Below are 19,099 nucleotides of genomic sequence, written 5' to 3' on the forward strand. Positions count from 1 at the left end.
GTTCACCCTTAGAGCTGCACATTAGCTGGAGCTGTGCCTTCCAGCATTTCTGTGCATTCCTGGTTCTTGTTTAGAAACACACACACACGGTGGGTCATTTTTCTTTCTGTACCTCTAGAGAATTGAAACCACATCTCCGGAGTATGGAGCACAGTTCAGATAGAAGCCAGAAACACAGATTATCTTTTCTTCCTATAAGACCCAAATGCTAATAAATTCTTCTGGAAATGTTCACTGTGCACCCTTGGCGGTAGGTATAAGCCAGAGCTAGCAGTAGCTAGTCAGGAAGCCTGGCTTCTCCAATGGCTAGCCTGTGTGTTAGGTGGCAAGGAGCTCGGATGCTTATCCAACCCTACAGAAAGTAACGGATTTTGAGAGACAGCAGTGGCTTGGATTTGGATATGCCCCAAGGCTCACATGCTACAGGCTAGGTGGATAGTACTGTAGATTCATAATAATAAATCGCTGAAGTGAACCCTCTAGTGGAGGCAGTCAGGACATGGCAGCCCTGTGAGATAGTAATGCTCATCCCAGGAGGGAGTTTATTCTCCAGAAAGCAGGCTGCTGTAAAGCAAGGTCACACATGGGCCTTCTCCTGGTTCTGATGAAGCCACTAGCAGCCAAACAGGTAGAAACACCTGATCGTGGACCTTCAGCCTTCAAAGATGTAAACTGAGTAGGTCTCTTTTTAATGAGTTATCCAGTATCATACACACTGCTATTAAAAGCCACCAAAGCAAGACAGAGCTCACTTGGGGACAGTCAGGGGAGCTTTTGAAACTACACGAGTTCCTTTTAACTGGACATTGGAGGACTGTTAGTGTGACAGAAGTTCCTACTAAGGCACATTCTAAGCAGGGGTCTGGGGTCATCACACTATGTGTAGGAGGAGTCAACTTATAAAGAATCATCTAGAAATCTAAGCTTGGGACAGACATAATGTTTCAAGGAATGCTCCAGGTATATAACCCTGCTAGTCTTCTTGAAACCAGTTTATTCTCTGTAAAGAGATACATCAAGATTTGGAAATCTAATTTACACTGTGATTTTTTTATTTATATTAGAATTAAACCCTGTTTATCCCTCCCTATTGCACTGGGCCAGAGCCTGCGAATCTGGGGACCACGGGTAGCAGTTCCATAAAGGAGCATCGGGTCTGTGAGCCGTATGTTCTATTTTTATTAGCATTTCTTATTTGCCCACAGCCTGATTTCTTTTGGGCTTGACATAATTTGCATGATTGAGTTAATCCAAGTGTGAAATGCAATAGAGACCTGATTCAATGGGTGGCCGGAATGCAGCATGATTGGAACATAAAAGGGATGGAGCAAGGCTCTGCCCCACAACGCTGCCCGCCCGCCCGCCCGCCTGCCCGGTGCAGACACACCACAATGGGAGATCAAAACTGATCCACAGGACCCAACAGTGCTACACAGGCAAGCGGGGTGTGCTAAGCACAGGAATGCATTTTTCAAAGTCCCTTCTTCGAATATTTCCCAGGGTACATTTGACATTTGAGATGGGCAATAGGACAGCATCCAGGTGGTATCAAAATTTTGTCGCCTAAATCCTACCACACTCATTATAAAAGAGATATTTTCACACTCTGTGTATCTAAGGCTAACTATATATTTACACTGTTATCTTAGAAGCCCATCAGTGATGTCCAAGAGGAACAGAGGAGTGGCCGCTGCTTCTGGAAAGACTCAGTGTAGCAGTATAGGGGAATACCAGAACAGGGAAGTGGGAAGGGGTGGATGGGGGAACAGGGGAAGGGAAGAGGGCTTATGGGACTTTCGGGAGTGGGGAGCCAGAAAGGGGGAAATCATTTGAAATGTAAATAAAGAATATATCGAATAAAAAAAAGGAAAATAATAAAAGAAAAAAAAAAAGCCCATCAGACTGGTGGGAAAGCAGCACAGGGAGGCCCCTCGCACAGCCTTCCACTTTCCCTAGAGCACTCTGATCAAGACTGACATTAAAGTAAATCCAATACTATTAGATAAATGACCAATTAGAGAAAAGCTTATCCTAAATCTGATTACAAGCCCCAAGGGTGTTTGTTGATGAAAAGAGCCAGTAGGAGCTGGGTGAGACACCTGTTATCTCAGCATGAGGCAGGAGGATTGTGAATTTGATTCCAGTTTGAGCTATATAGAGACCTTGTCTCAACACTAAACCAAACACACACAAACACAACCATACTAGCTACAAAGCAACAATAGCAATCGCAAACTGCTTCACTACCACATGTTATAAAAATCTTCAGGCAAAATCTTATCAAGACCTACTAGGCAGCAAGTGCAGAATCTAGTGCAGATTCCAGACCTAGTGCAGAAGCAAGTACTTTCCTTAGAACTGCCTTCCCATTCCCAAACTTCCTGTTATCCAAGCTGTTTGACTCATCTAACCTGCAGTCATAGTAGATTGATACAAGTGATTTACACTTTCCTTCCAGTAACTTCTTCTTCTTTTTTTTTTTTTAAAGAAACATTCTTGGTTCCAAGCCTAGTGGATCTCTTACCATCTGCTATCTGACCCAGCTGATGGTTGTGGAATAGCTCAGGGTATATCCTTTTCTGATTAACAAATATAATAATTCAAGGCTGTCTTAGTTAGGGTTTTACTGCTACGAACAGACATCATGACCAAGGCATCACTATTTTTTTCCTTTTCTTTTTTTATTGTTAGATATTTGCTTTATTTACATTTCAAATGTTATCCCCTTTCTTGTTCTGGGGAACCAAACCTTCACAGAACCAATGGTCTCTCCTCTCACTGATGTCTGAAAGGGTCATCTTCTGCTACATATGTAGCTGGAGCCATGGGTCCCTCCTACCCTTTGGTTGGTGGTTTAGTCCCTGGGAGCTCTGGAGGTACTAGTTGATACATATTATTGTTCCTCCTGCAGGGCTGCAAACCTCTTCAGCTCCTTGGGTCCTCTCTCTAGCTGCTCCATTGGGGACCCTGTGCTCAGTCCATTGGTTGGCTGTGAGCCATGGGTGTTTTGATCCACTTTCCAATAGGGATCAAAGTATCCACACTATGCTTTTTATCTTCTTGAGCTTCATGTGGTCTGTGAGTTGTATCTTGGGTGTTCTGAGCTTTTGGGTTGATATCCACTTATCAGCAAGTGCATACTATGTGTGTTCTTTTGTGATTGGGTCACCTCACTCAGGATGATAGTTTCTACCTCCATCCATTTGCTTAAGAATTTCATGAATTCAAGCCGGGCGTGGTGGCACATGCCTGTAATCCCAGCACTTGGGAGGCAGAGGCAGGTGGATTTCTGAGTTCGAGGCCAGCCTGGTCTACAGAGTGAGTTCCAGGACAGCCAGGACTACACAGAGAAACCCTGTCTCGGAAAAAAAAAAAAAAAAAGAATTTCATGAATTTACTGCTTTTAATTGCTGAGTAGTATTTCATTGTGTAAATGTACCACATTTTCTGTATCCATTCCTCTGTTGAGGAACATCTGGGTCCTTTCCAACTTCTGGCTATTATAACTAAGGCTGCTATGAATATAGTGGAGCATGTGTCCTTATTACATGTTGGAGCATCTTCTGGGTATATGCCCAGGAGTGGTATAGCTGGGTCCTCAGGTAGTAACTATGTCCAGTTTTGTGAGGAACCGCCAAACTGATTTCCAGAGTGGTTGTACGAGCTTGCAATCCCACCAGTAATGGAGGAGTGTTCCTCTTTCTCCACATCCTCCCCAGCATTTGCTGTCCCCTTAGTTTTTGATCTTTGACATTCTGACTGGTGTTGAACATTTCTTTAGGTGTTTCTCAGCCATCCGGTATTCCTATGTTGAGAATTCTTTATTTACCCCTGTACCCCATTTTTAAATAAGGTTATTTGGTTCTCTGGAGTCTAACTTCTTGAGTTCTTTGTATATATTGGATATTAGGCCTCTATCAGATGTAGAATTGGTAAAGATCTTTTCCCAATCTGTTGGTTGCCATTTTGTCCTATTGACAGTGTCTTTTGCCTTACAGAAGATTTGAAATTTTATGATGTTCCATTTGTCAATTCTTGATCTTAGGGCATAAGCTATTGGTGTTCTAGTCAGAAAAATTTCCCCTGTGCCCATGTGCTCCAGGTTCTTCCCCACTTTCTCTTCTATTAGATTCAGTGTATCTGCTTTCATGTGGAAGTCCTTGATCCACTTGGACTTGAGCTTTGTACATGGAGATAAGAATGGATCAATTTGCATTCTTCTGCATGTTGTCTGGCAGTTGACCCAGCACCATTTGTTGAAAATGCTGTCCTTTTTCCCCACTGGATGGTATTAGCTCCTTTGTCAAAGATCAAGTGACCATAGGTGTGTGGGTTCATTCTGGGTTTTCAGTTCTATGCCATTGATCTTCCTGCCTGTCTCTGTACCAATACCATGCAGGTTTTATCACTATTGCTCTGTACTAGAGCTTGAGGTAACAGATGGTGATTCTGCCAGAAGTTTTTTTATTGTTGAAAATAGTTTTCGCTATCCTGGGTTTTTATTATTCCAGATAAATTTTGAAATTGCTTTTTCTAACTCTATGAAGAATTGAATTGGAATTTTGATGGGGATTGCATTGAATATGTAGATTGCTTTAGGCAAGATGGCCATTTTTACTATATTGATTCTGCCAATCCATGAGCATGGGAGATCTTTCAATCTTTGAGATCTTCAATTTCTTTCTTTAGAGACTTGACATTCTTGTCATACAGATGTTTCACTTGCTTGGTTAGAGTCACACCAAGGTATTTTATATTATTTGTGACTATTGTAAAGGGTATAATTTCCCTAATTTCTTTCCCAACCTCTTTATCCTTTGAGTATAGGAAAGCTACTGATTTGTTGGAGTTAATTTTATATCCAGACACTTTGCTAAAGTTGTTTATCAGGTTTAGGAGTTCTCTGGTGGAATTTTTGGGATCACTTAAGTATAATACTATCATATCATCTGTAAATAGTGATACATTGACTTCTTCCTTTCCAATTTGAATCCCCTTGGCCTTCTTTTGTTGTCTAATTGCTCTGGCTAGGATTTCCAGTACTAAACAGGTAGGGAGAGAGTGGACAGCCTTGTCTAGTCCCTGATTTCAGTGGGATTGCTTCAAGTTTCTTTCCATTTAGTTTGATGTTGGCTACTGGTTTTCAGTATATTGTTTTTTACTATGTTTAGGTATGGGCCTTAAATTCCTGATCTTTCCAGGTCTTTTATCATGAAGAGGTGTTGGATTTTGTCAAATGCTTTCTCAGCATCTAATGAAATGATCATATGTTTTTTTTCTTTCAGTTTGTTTATATAGTGGTTTACATTGATGGATTTCTGTATATTGAACCATCCCTGCATTCCTGGCATAATACCTACTTGATCATGGTGGATGATCGTTTTGATGTGTTCTTGGATTCAATTGGCAAGAATTTTATTGAGTGTTTCTGCATCGATATTCATAAGGGGGATTGGCCTAAAGTTCTCTTTCTTTGCTGGGTCTTCGTGTGGTTTAGGTATCAGAGTAATTGTGGCTTCATAAAATGAGTTGGTAGTGTTCCTTCTGTTTCTATTTTGTGGAACAGTTTGAAGAGTATTGGTGTTTGAAGGTCTTATAGAATTCTGCATTGAACCCATCTGGCCCTGGGCTTTTTTTTTTTTTTTTTTTTTTTTTTTTTTTTTGTGGTTGGGAGACTATGAATGACTGCTTCTATTTCCTTAGGGGTTATGGGACTGTTTAGATCATTTATCTGATCCTGATTTAACTTTGGTACCTGGTATCTGTCTAGAAAATTATCAATTTCCTCTAGATTTTAGTTGACTATAGGCTTTTGTAGTGGGATCTGATGATTTTTTGGATTTCCTCAGTATCTGTTCTTTTGTCTCCCTTTTTGTTTCTGATTTTGCTTATTTGGATACTGTCTCTGTGCCCTCTGGTTAGTTTGGCTAAGGGTTTATCTATCTTGTTTTTTCAAAGAACCAGCTCCTGGTTTGATTGCTTCTTTGTATAGTTCTTTTTATTTCTACTTGGTTGATTTCAGCCCTGAGGTTGATTATTTCCTGTCTTCTACTCCTCTTGGGTGTATTCGCTTCTTTTTGTTCTAAAGCCTACAGCTGGGCTGTTAAGCTGTTAGTGTATGCTTTCCAGGTTCATTTTGGAGGCACTCAGAGCTATGAGTTTTCCTCTTAGCACTGCTTTCTTTCATTATGTCCCATAAGTTTGGGTATGTTGTACCTTCATTTTCATTAAATTCTAAAAAGTCTTTAATTTCTTTCTTTATATTTTTCTTGACCAAGTTATTGTTGAGTAAAGTGTTGTTCAGTTTCCATGTATATGTGGGCTTTCTGTTTTTTGTTGTTGTTGTTATTGAAGACCAGCCTTAGTCCATGGTGATCTGATAGGGTGCATGGAATTGTTTTAATATTCTTATATCTGCTGAGGCCTGTTTTGTGACCAAGTATATGGTCACTTTTGGATAAAGTACTGTAAGGTACTGAGAAGGTATATTCTTTTGATTTAGGATAAAATATTTTATAGATAACTGTTAAATCCATTTGGTTCATAGCTTCTGTTAGTTTCACTATTTCTCTGTTTAGTTTGTGTTTCCCGGATCTGTCTACTGATGAGAGTGGGGTGTTGAAGTTTCCCACTATTGTGTGGGGTGCAGTGTGCTCTTTGAACTGTAGTAAAGTTTCTTTTATGAATGTGTGTGCCCTTGTATTTGGAGAATATATGTTCAGAATTGAGAGTTCATCTTAGTAGACTTTTCCTTTGATGAGTGTGAAGTGTCCTTCATTGATTGCTTTAGGTTAAAAGTTTATCTTACGATATTAGGATGGCTACACCAGCTTGCTTCTTGGGACCATTTGTTTGGAAAATTGTTTTCTAGCCTTTTATTCTGAGGTAGTATATGCCTTTGTGACTGAGGTGGATTTCCTGTATGTGGCAAAATGTTGGGTCCTGCTTATGTATCCAGTCTGTTAGTCTATGCCTTTTTATTGGAGAATTAAACCCATTGATATTAAGAGATATTAAGGAGTGATTGTTGATTCCTGTTATTTTTGTTATTAGAGATGGAGTTATGTTTGTGTGGCTCTCTCCATTTTGGTTTGTTAAAAGAAGATTAATTTCTTGCTTTTTCTAGTGTGAGTTTCCCTCTTTTTGATGGTGTTTTCCATTCATTATCCTTTGAAGAGGTGGATTTGTGGAAAGATATTATATAAATTTGCTTTTGTCATGGAATACCATGGTTTCTCCATCTACAGTAATTAGATTTGCTGGGTATTATAGCCCGGGTTGGCATTTGTGTTCCTTTAGTGTCTGTATGACATATGCCTAGGCTCTTCTGGCTTTCATAGTCTCTGGTGAGAAGTCTGGTGTAATTCTGATAAGTCTGCCTTTATATGTTACTTGACTTTTTCTCTTACTGCTTTTAATATTCTTTCTTTGTTTAGTGCATTTGATGTTTTAGTTGTTATGTGATGGGAGAAATTTCTTTTCTGGTCCAATCTATTTGGAGTTCTGTAGGCTTCTTGTATGATCATGGGCATCTCTTTCTTCAGGTTAGGGAAGTTTTCTTTTATAATTTTGTTGAAGACATTTACTGGCCCTTTAAGTTGGCAATCTTCACTCTCTTCTATATCTAATCCTTAAGTTTGGTCTTCTCATTTTGTCCTGGATTTCCTGGCTGTTTTCGGTCAGGAGCTTTTTGCATTTTGCATTTTCTTTGACTGTTGTGTCAATGCTTTCTATGGTGTCTTCTACCTCTGAGATTATCTCTTCTATTTCTTGTATTCTGTTGTTGATGCTTCCATCCATGACCCCTGACTTCTTTCCTGGGTTTTCTATGTCTAGAGTTGTTTCCCTTTGTGATTTCTTTATTGTTTCTACCTCCATTTTTAGATCCTGGATGGTTTTGTTCAATTCCTTCACCTGTTTGGTTGTGCTTTCCTGTAATTCTTTAAGGGCTCTTACCTGTTTACCTGTGTTCTCCTGTATTTCTTTAAGGGAGTTAATTATGTCCTTCTCGAAGACCTCTATCAGCATCATGAGCTGTGATTTTAAATCCAAATCTTGCTTTTTGGGTGTGTTGGGGTATCCAGGACTTGCTGTTGTGGGAGAATTGGGTTCGGATGGTGCCATGTTGCCTTGATTTCTGTTGGTGTTCCTATGTTTGCCTTTTGCCATCTAGTTATCTCTGATGTTATTGTTCCTGCTGTCTCTGGCTGGTGCTTGTCCCTCCTTTGGGCTGCAAGCCTGTCTCAGCACCCCTGGGTTACCAGCTCTTCCCTGGCACAGAGTGCTGTGGCACTGCCCAGCTCCTGGGTGCAGGTGGGGCTCTGGTGGACCCTGTCTCAGCTGTTCTGGAACTCCAGTGTTCCCTACACTCCTGACTGTACCAGCACACTCAGTAGCTGGAGAGAAGATCCCAAAGCAACTCTTATAAGGACATTTACTTGGCGCTCACTGCTTACAGGGTCAGAGGTTCAGTCTCTTATCATCAAAGTGGGAACATCACAGTATTCATGCAGGCATGGCACAAGAGAAGCTGAGTGTTCTACATCTTCATCTGAAGGCTTCTAACAGAATACTGGCCTCCAGGAAGCTAGGACTAGTGTATTAAAGCTCATATCCACAGTAACACACCTACTCCAACAAGGTCACACCTACTCCAACAGGGCCACACCTTCTAATAGTACACACACCCTCCTACATACACGCACAAACATGTACATACACATTCACACATGCACACACATTCTCCTACACACATACAAATATGTACACACATCCTTCTACACACACATATGAACATGTACACACACATGCACACACATCCTCCTATACACACAAATGAACATGTACACACACATACACACACATATCCTCCTACACACACACACAGGCACACACACACACACACACACATGAACATATACACACACACAAGCAGACTACACATGCCGTTGAATTATTAGAACACGGCTATGCACATGGAACAGTCTGCAAACCAAAGCAAACACTGGAGCAGAATGCACAGACTCAGGACAGCTGTTGGGTTTTTGCTACCATTTTGCTCATTTCTTTTTTTTTTATTGAATTTATTCTTCATTTACATTTCAACAACAATCCTCCCACACCCTGCCTCCAAGAATATGTTCCTCGTGGCCCCTGGTTCTGGAAAGACTCAGTGAAACAGTATTCGGCAAAACCAGAATGGGGAAGTGGGAAGGGGTGGGAGGGAGGACAGGGGAAGAGAAGGGGGCTTACGGGACTTTTGGGGAGTGGGGTGCTAGAAAAGGGGAAATCATTTGAAATGTAAATAAATTATATCGAATAAAAAAAAGAATATGTTCCTCTACCCATCTAAATCCCACAACCCCCCTGGATTTCCCCACACTGGGGCATCTATTGATCCTTCACAGGACCAAGGACCTTTCCTCCCACTGATGCCCGACAAGGCATTCCTCTGCCACTCTTTTGGCTGTAACCATGTGAACCCCTTGGTTGATGACTTAGTCCCCGGGAGCCCTGGTGTGTCTGGTTGGCCGACATCATTGTTCTTCCCATGGGACTGCAATCTGCCTCCAGTCCTCCCTCCAACTCCTCCATTATGAACCCCTTACTCAGTCCAATGGTTGGCTGCTAGTATTCACCTCTGTATCTGTTAGGCTCTGGCAGGGCCCCTCCAAAAGACAACCATAACAGGTTCCTTTCAGTACATAGTAGTTTTGGGGTTTGGTGACTGTTTATAGGATGAATCCCCAGGTAGGACAGTCTCTGGGTGGCCTTTCCTTCAGTCTCTGCTCCATGCTTTGTCTCCATAGTTGTTCCTGTGAATATTTTGTTGACTTTCTCAGAGGAACAAAGGCACCCCCACTTTGATCTTCCTTCTTTTTGAGCTTCCTGTTGTCTGTGAATTGTAACATGTTTATTTTGAGCTTTCGGGCTAATATCCACTTATCAGTGAGTGCATACCTTGTATATTCTTTTGTGTTTGGGTTACCTCACTCAGAATGACACTTTCTAGTTCCATCCATTTGCCTAAGAATGTCATGAATTCATTGTTTTTAATAGCTGAATAGTACTCCATTGTGTATATATATATCACAATTTCTGTATCTATTCCCCTGTTGAAGGACATCTGGGTTCTTTCCAGCTTCTGGCTATTATAAATAAGGCAGCTATGAACATAGTGGAGCATGTGTCCTTGTTACATGTTAGAGCATCTTCTGGGTATATGCCCAGGAGTGGTATAGCTGGGTCCTTTTCCGATGTGATGGGGTATCCAGGATTTGCTGTTGTGAGAGAACCGGGTTCTGATGGTACCATGTTGCCTTGGTTTCTGTTGGTAATGATCTTGTGTTTGTCTTTTGCCCTCTAGTTTTCTCTGGTGTAGCTGGTCTTGCTGTCTCTAATTTTGGTTTATCTGTCCTACAAGCCTGTGTATATATACTCCTGGGATTCCCATTCTCTCTGTGCACACAAATATGTAGGCTCTCCTGGGAGACTAGCTCTCCTGTGCTCCCAGGCCCCTCTACACTTCAAGTGACCTGAGTGAGGCTGGCTCTCTAGGAAGTATCAGAAGATGGTATCTTCACTGTGGCACACCTGGCAAGATTCTGCCACAGCAGAAAGGGCAAATGCCCCGAGTAACTGGTTCTCTAGGAAGTATCAGGAGATGGTGTCTTTATTGTGGCAGGCCTGGCAAGGTTCTGTCACAGCAGAAAGGGCTGGCAGTGGCGGCGGCAGAAGGGTGATTAGAATCAGAAGGGGACTGCTATTTGAAAGAGCCAGGCTTTTGTTGGTTGCTAGTAGTGAGTCCTTCTGGACCCCTGGCAGCAGCTCTGGGCCTCCAGGGGTGCGAGGGGGTTCTTAATAACTGCCAAGAGTGGCTGGTTCTCTAGGAAGTATCAGGAGATGGATTCTTCATTATAGCAGACCTGACAAGGCTCTGTTACAGCAGAAAGAGCTGGCGGCGGCCATTTTGTTCACTTCTAATCAAGAACCAAATACGATTTTAAGCTTCACAGTATTTATCTAAGAATAGAAATGTATTGTGCCTGTAGCAGAGCAGAGACTCCTGTAGCAGTTGGCATACAGCAAATCCACCGACCCCTCAGCAGTCTGCCTTAGTCTATTTTCTTTTATAATAACTGAATACCACGTCCTGGGTGTCTATAAAGAAAAGAAGTTGTTGTTCCAGTTGCTTGGTGCTTCCATCTGTTTAGCACATGGCGAGCACCTTCCTATGGTATCCTCGTGTGGGTGAGGCCATCCAATGGTGGAGCAGGGCAAGCTTGCTAGCTTGAGTTTCTTCCTTATTACAAAGACACAATCAATGAATTAGGGCCCCACTTTTCTGAGCTCTGTTAACATTAGTTATGTCCCAAAAGATACATCTCCAAACAGCAGTTTGGTTAAGATACCATGTGTTTAATACTTTGCAATAGGGAATATGTTTTAATATGAGGTTTGGTGAGGCCAACTGAAGCCAGAACAATACCATATGATCCAAAGTTACTTCCAGGAACTAGATAGCTAGGCGAGGATTCAGAGTGTTTCAAATCTTTGGATATTGTGATTCAATATCTGTAAAGTTGATGCTATAAAACTTCAAAATTGAATTGCAGTGATGATGATTATGATGGTGATGGTGATGGTGACAATGATGATGGTGTTGGTGATAACCTCACAATCTCTTACATGAGTTGACCATTGTGAGTTGGGCCACATGCAAAGATACCTGGCCCTCAGGATGCATGTGAAGAGGCGTGGTTTAAAGACATAAGTATTCCATGAAATTTAAAAATCTTTAAATGTTTGAATACTGTGGCATTTCAAACTCTACGTTGGGGGAAAGATCATGAAGGGGAATCATAGTATAATGTTGCAAAATAGGTAAGAGAGCAGAGTTTGGCATTCCTTTCCATTTATTTATTTTTTTAAGAACATCAACTCTTATTCTCAGAAGCCATAGGTTATTAAATAAAAATCTTCATGCAAGGGGTGAGCTACCTTGTTGTAAGCTGTCCATTAGGGAGACCCCTGAGGCTCCCCAGACAGTGATTAGCCTGTTGGCATTGCTGTAGATTAGCCACCAGACTAGATGGTGAGACTCCACTGCTAAGCAGGTCCATGCTTTAGTCCTGGGAACTGGGCTAGGAGCTTCTTCCTTGCTGGCCATCCCCATTGTGCCAACGGATCCTACACAGGCTGTCAGGGAGGCTGTCAACAGCCATCTCACTCACCTGTGCACTTTGTATGCCACATTGCTATAAACCTGGTGGAAAGCCCACAGTTAGAAAATTCATGAACTCTCATAGGGAAGTTATTGCTATTGTCTTGCCAAACAGACACTAACGTGCCTGCCAAATCATCTCTTATAATAATAGTTTATGCACTTAGATCAGTGTTACCTCAACTTTGCAATGGACATGCAACCTCAGAGACTCACAACTATGCAAACAGAAAGGAACAGGTGAGTAATTATTACTGAGTACTCACTTCTAAACGTGACATCTGAATCCCTGCTTCAAGCTCAGGGGAAACTGTGGAAAAGAGGAAGGGAGTGTAAAAGCAGGGAGAAGAGAGGGAGTGTTGGGAATATGTCCTCTGGGGTTAATGTGGCAGATATGTGCTTGAGCACACAGCTGTGATTAGCAGTGTGCTTGGTCTTAGATCTTACAGCAGAGCAGCCCTTCCCTTTTTAGTTCAAAGAACTGGAGAGAAGTTTGTCCTTCCCACCTTAAGCAAGAACTTATTTAAAATCATCTTAAGTTTTATTATAAAAATATAAATATCTACAAAACTATAAAACAATGAGACCCCACTACTCATCATCCAAATTCAATAATTGATTATCAACAAGAGCCAAACAGGTGTACCATACTTAGGGTCACCCATGCCCTCACTCACATTGGACGTTGATTAAAAAGTTATGCCAATTCATCCCAGCATAAAATTCACCCAAGGAAGGGCTGCAAGCACCCAGTACCATATTGCCAACCATCTGTATTTTGTTGTACGGCAGATCCCAGGACTCATCCCACCTCTATAGCAGCCAAACAACTTCCCACTTCCTCCTCCCCTTGGGCCCTGGCAGCCTCCACTTTGTTCTTTATTTCCATGAGTTTGGTTGCTTTATATAAACTCATTTAAGTGGGATCATGTGGTATTTATCTGTGTGTGTGTGTGTGTGTGTGTGTGTGTGTATATGTGTGTGGCTTATTTTATTGAGCAAAATGTCCCAAATATTCTTCATGTAACTTGTGACAGATTTCCTTCTTTTCAAAAGCTGAACGAGATTTCATTTTACATGTAGCTTGCACCCGTGCATCTGTTATCCCTTCATCTGTCAATTGACTATGTCCATCTCTTGGACATTATGAAAAATTCTGCAGTAAACATGGCTATACAATTATCTCTAAGCCAGAAGTGGGATTGTAGGGTGTATTCCTTGAATGAATCTCCCCCATCCTTCCCACCACTGTAGGCTCATGTATTTGAATGCTTGGTCAGCAGTTGGTGGAACTGTTTGGGAAGTATTAGGAGGTGTGGCCTTGTTGGAGGAGGTGTGTCACTGGGGGTAGGCTTTAAGATTTCAGACAACCACATATTCTCAGCTCTCTCTCTCTCTCTCTCTCTCTCTCTCTCTCTCTCTCTCTCCCTCCCTCCCTCCCTCCCTCCCTCCCTCCCTCCTTCCCTCCCTCCCTCCCTCCCTTACATTATAGATAAGACTGAAAGCTCATAACTATTGCCCCAGCACGATGTCTGCCTACCCACTTCCCTGCTTCCTGTTATAATGGTCATGGATTCTAATCCCCTGGAACTGTAATCCAGGCCCCAATATACTCTTCTATAAGTTGGTTCACATCTTGTCACTTTAATTGAAAAGTAATTAAGACACAAGGTCATGTGGTGATTTAGCTTTAATTATATCATCACCATGTTACTTATGACTATAATATTAGAATCATAAAAACCATGTACAAGTGTTTCAACTTCTCCTTTCTATCTCTCTATCTATCTCTCTCTCTCTCTATCTTCTATCTATCTATCTTCTATCTATCTATCTATCTATCTATCTATCTATCTATCTATCTATCTATCTTTTTGTATATGCTAGGTAAGTGTTCTATCAGTAAACTATCTTCCTAGTCCTAAATTTTACTTTGAGATAGGATCACTGTACATTGTACAGATTAGTCTTAAACTCACACTCTAGGTGAGGGAGGATTTAAATTTATAATCTTCCTACCTCAGTTTTCCAAATATCTGGAATCTCAAGCATGTACTACTATTCCCAGATCTTCATTTCTTGTTGTTTTTGTAATATTCTTTTGTACAGGTAGCAGGTGATAGCTCATTATGGTTTTGATTATCATAATTAACGATGGCGCCTTTTTGAATGATTACTCCATTTGTATATCTTTTTTGGAGAAACCTTTATTCAGACAACTACTCCATTTTAAAAATAGAGTTTTTAGTTTTATGTTGTTGAGCCCTGGGATTTCTTAATTATGTCCTGGCCCCTGCTTTGAAACATATGACTCTTTTTCCTGAACGTTGTCCTTTATTTAGATAATTTTCCCCCTGGTTATACAGAGGTTTTCAAGTTTGGTTTATTTTCAGTCAGTTATCTTTTAACTTTAGTGTCAGAGCCATGAAATCATTGCCAAACCCAACATCGTGATATCTATGTCTAAGGTTTGTTTTAGGATTTTATAGTTTCAAGTCTTATCTTTAGGTCTTCAATGCATTTTCACCTAACTTTTGTGCATGGCACAAGGTGAATTCCTAGCTGTTGTCCTTCTGCATGGGTTTCCAGCAGTATGCTGAAGGGACTGACCTTCTGTGTGATCTTGGTAACTTTGCCAATGATTTAACCATACACGTGCAGGGGATATTTATGGGCTCCCTCTGGTCTCCACCACAGCACAGATCTGTCTTTACACCAATGTCATGCTGTTTTGATACTTTAAAAAGTACAGTGATGCTTTAAAAAGTATGAAGTCTCCAGCCTTTCTCTTTCTCGGGATTACTTTGGCTCTCTGTCATTCCTTGTAGCACTTCTTGCAGCTTCTTTGTGGGGGCATTGAGTTCTTCACAGATGTTTAATTTTTATGTATCTGTAAATTTTACAGTTTTGCTTTTACTGATTATTATTCCATGATTACTTGGAAAGATCTTTGGTATGATTGCAGTCTTCTTATAGATGAAGACGTGTTTTGTGGCACACAGTAATGGTTCTTGGACAATGTTCTGTGTGTGCGAGAGAGATGTGTAGTTCATTGTCTTGTAGCATGCTGTGTATGTCAGCTGAATCCAACTGGTCCCCACTGTCAGTCAGTCCTTCTGCTTCTTCGCTCGGATTCTACCATTTTGCTTTATCAATGATTGAGAACGGGCCATTATAATGCTTTATATTATTCTGATAGTCTCTCTTCTTCTCTGCAGTTCTGTCAACATTTGCTTTATATTATTTGGATGATTTGATTTTATATGCAAACACCAGTGTTACTGCAATAACTTCCTAGAGAAATTACTCTTTTATCATTATAGAACATCATTTAAAAAAACCTTTTTATAGTTCCTAACATAAACCTTTTTAATATCATGTGAGGCCCTTCCTTGCTTTTTGGTTATTACTTACATAGAAATAATATTTTTCCATCCTTATATGTGTCCTGAAGTATTTTTTAAAATTTGTTTTATTTCTTTCTGTTTGTCTCTTTATATGTGAGTGTTGGTGTCTGAGAGGAATTGAGAGGAGAGTGGCAGATTTCCTGGAGCAGGAGTTACAGGGGCTGTGAACTGACCAATATGGGTGCTGGGGACCAAACTTCAGTTCTCTGCTGGAGCAGCTAGTGTTCTTAACAACTGAGCCATCTCTCAGGCAGTGTCCTTAATTTTTAATCCTGAGGCAAATCTCTATAAGAAACATAATGGTTACATTTTTTAAATTTAAGAATTTTTTCAATTGAAGAATCCAATTAATTTACATTTAAAGAAACTTGATCGGAAAATTCTATTTACATTTCTGCTGATTACCTTCTGTCTGTCATGGTGACTTTGTCATCTCTTCTCCTGTCTTATTGCCTTTGTGTGTGTGTGTGTGTGTGTGTGTGTGTGTGTGTGTGTGTGTTTTCTTGGTCCTTTGTGGTAACATGCATTGATTATTTCTTCATTTCTGTCCAAACTTCTACCACAAAGTTTTTTTAAGGTTGCCATGAGGCTATTATAAACTACTCTATAACAGCCCATTTTAAGCTGATAACTTTGATTAAATACTCAGTTCTTCTACATCCCTCCATATAGAATTTATGTCAGTGAGGTGATAGATTATAATCAGAGGTGCTTGTATCCATCAACATGGCTTTATAATTTTTCATCTTTAGTTTTTGAGATTTTATATTATATCAAGTGGTTTATGCACAATCATTACTGTGTTATACAGCTGGTGTTTGTCTTTATTATATTTACCTTTAGTAATAAGGTTTGTTTTTAAAAAATATTTTAATGATTTATTTTTATTTCCTGTGCATTGGTATTTTGCCTAGATATATGTCTGCATGAAGGTGTTAGGTCCTCTGGAATTATAGTTAAAGACAATTGTGTGCTGCCGTGTAGGTGCCAGGAATGGAACCCAGGTCCTCTGGAAGAGTAGCTAGTGTTCTTAATTGCTGAGCCATCTCTCCAGCCCTGAGCTTTGTATTTTAAAATGTTTTTACATTGCCGTTTAATGCCTTTTCATTTCAACTTGAAGAATTCCTGCTAGCATTCCTATCAGGGAGTTCTAGTGTCGATGAATTTTCTTAGCCTCTGCTTTCCAGAAGTGTTTATACTTTCACTTTTGACATTTAATTTTAGAGAATATACTCTTCTTGGTTGGCAGCATTTTAAATATGAATACACTGTACTACTTTCTTCCAGCCCTTGTAGGTTTCTGCTAAGAAATCTGCTAGTAATGTTGTAGACTCTTCTTTGTATACAAGTTGCTTCTTTCATTACCGATCTTTTATCTCACTTCTTGGCTGTTTGATTATTCTGAGTGCCAGTATGAATTCTTTGGGTTCATACTCCTTGAAGAAGTCCCTTGACTTTCTTGGTTTGATTTGAGTATCTTCCCCCCCCCCCCCCCCCCGCCTTTTCTATGAGAATTAGGAGGATCTTAGATGCTACTTCTTTACATTGGCTCTTTGGTCATTTCTCTTTCCTCTTTCTGGAACTCACATGATGCATGTGCTTGTCTGAGTGATGATCTCCCATCACACTGTGAGCGTTTCTCAATCTACGTCTGAGAGTCTCATCTCATTCAGTGATTTTGACTCTCCTGTCTTTGACTTTGTTCATTCCATTTGCTCAAGTCTAATGTCCATTGCTGTGGTGAATTTTTACCTGCCAGTCTGGCTAGAGACTTGATGCTGTTGCGAGACTTCTCTGGACTATATGCTCCCTGGGCTCGGGCACGTGTATATCCTCATTGAAGATAATGCCAGCGTCTACTTAGGAGTTCCATCTGGGCACTTGTCTGTGAGACTCTCTTGTTCATTTATGCTGTTCTCAGAATCATCTAACACCAGTGTTCTGCTGATTTCTTTGCCCAGACACAAGCAAGACAGGCCAATTGTTTCAGTGGTCCCTTGTTGGGACAAAATATTAGATGTAATTCCTTCTCTTCTTCTTGTTTCCCAAGAAGCAAGGAATTCAAAGAGATTTTTGCTGTTCCCATTTGTGTGTTTTGAGACAGGGTCTCTTGATGTAGCTAACGCTGACTTCAACCCTGTAGCCCTCTGGACCCAGGCTTCTGAGTGCTGGGTTATAGGCATGTGCCCTAAGAGCAGCTATAATGGAAGGTTCCTTTCTTGTGCTGTGCTGAGTTGAGAGAAGAGACTCTACTGAGCAAAGGCCGTAAGTTTTCTGCTGTGTTTTAATGCACATGTTTCCATAAGACAGTTTCTCAGTTGAAGAAGGAAGCTGTAGGAATTCCCATTCTACAATACATAGATGTTATTCCCCCCCCCCACACACACACACACTGGATTGTATGAGAGAAAATCCCAAGATATTGGTATACATTTAAAACAACAAAACAGGGTCTCACTGTGCAGCCCTGGCTGACCTGGAACACAATATATAAGCCAGACTAGACTTGAATTCACAAATACTAAGATTAAAGGTTCACATCACACACAGCCATGTACATATTTTTTGAGACAGGGTCCTATGCTACCTAGCCTGGCCTCAAACTCATTATGTAGCAGAGGCTGGCTCTGAGCTTCTGAAGGACTGAACTACCCTGATCAGCATTATATGCCGATCATAACCACTTCAAAAAACATCCCTAGAAGATACTTATCATTATTATGTGCAACAAAATTAGAAAGTCTTTGATACATTCAAATTACAGTTATCATTAGAGCTTTCTACCTGGGTTTATAACTATTCAGATTTATTCATGGGCTAGCAAGGGGTGCTTGCCATCAGGCCTGACAAACCTGACATCAATCCTGGACCCACATGGAAGAAGAAAAGAACCAATCCTAGCATGCACACACACAGGCATATACTAAAATAAATAAATAAACAAACAAACAAACACTCATACACATGGGCATATACTAACTAATTAATTTAAAATCCAATAAATACAAGTTTTTCCAAATCAGAATTCAAACAAGGCTCAAACTATATTATCTGATAAGTCTTATAAGTTTCTTAAGCGACTTATCTCTCTTCATCCCCACACAACATTTTTTTTTTTTTGGTGTTCTATTTTATCTGTTGAGAAAACTGTCTTGTTTGCTTCAGAGAACTTTCCAACCTTGTGATTCACACTGCACATTTGTGACCATGGGCCTCACTATGCAGCCTGAATCAACTTGGGGCTGACTGCATATCCCAGGCTCACTCCTGGCTTGTCCGTCTCTTGCATTAGCCTTCCAAGTGCTGGACTTACAGGCCTGTACCATCACACTCTGAGCATGGTTTTCAATGCGTTTCTTTTGTGCCCTGTATTTCCTGCACACTGGTTTGTTAAGTTTAGAGAGTTGAGGTTTAGGTCAGTGTCAGGCTCTTCCTGCTGTGTGGCTTCAGAAGACTACCCCTCTTACGT

Source organism: Apodemus sylvaticus, chromosome 9, assembly GCF_947179515.1.
Source record: "Apodemus sylvaticus chromosome 9, mApoSyl1.1, whole genome shotgun sequence".
NCBI classification, from domain to species: domain Eukaryota; kingdom Metazoa; phylum Chordata; class Mammalia; order Rodentia; family Muridae; genus Apodemus; species Apodemus sylvaticus.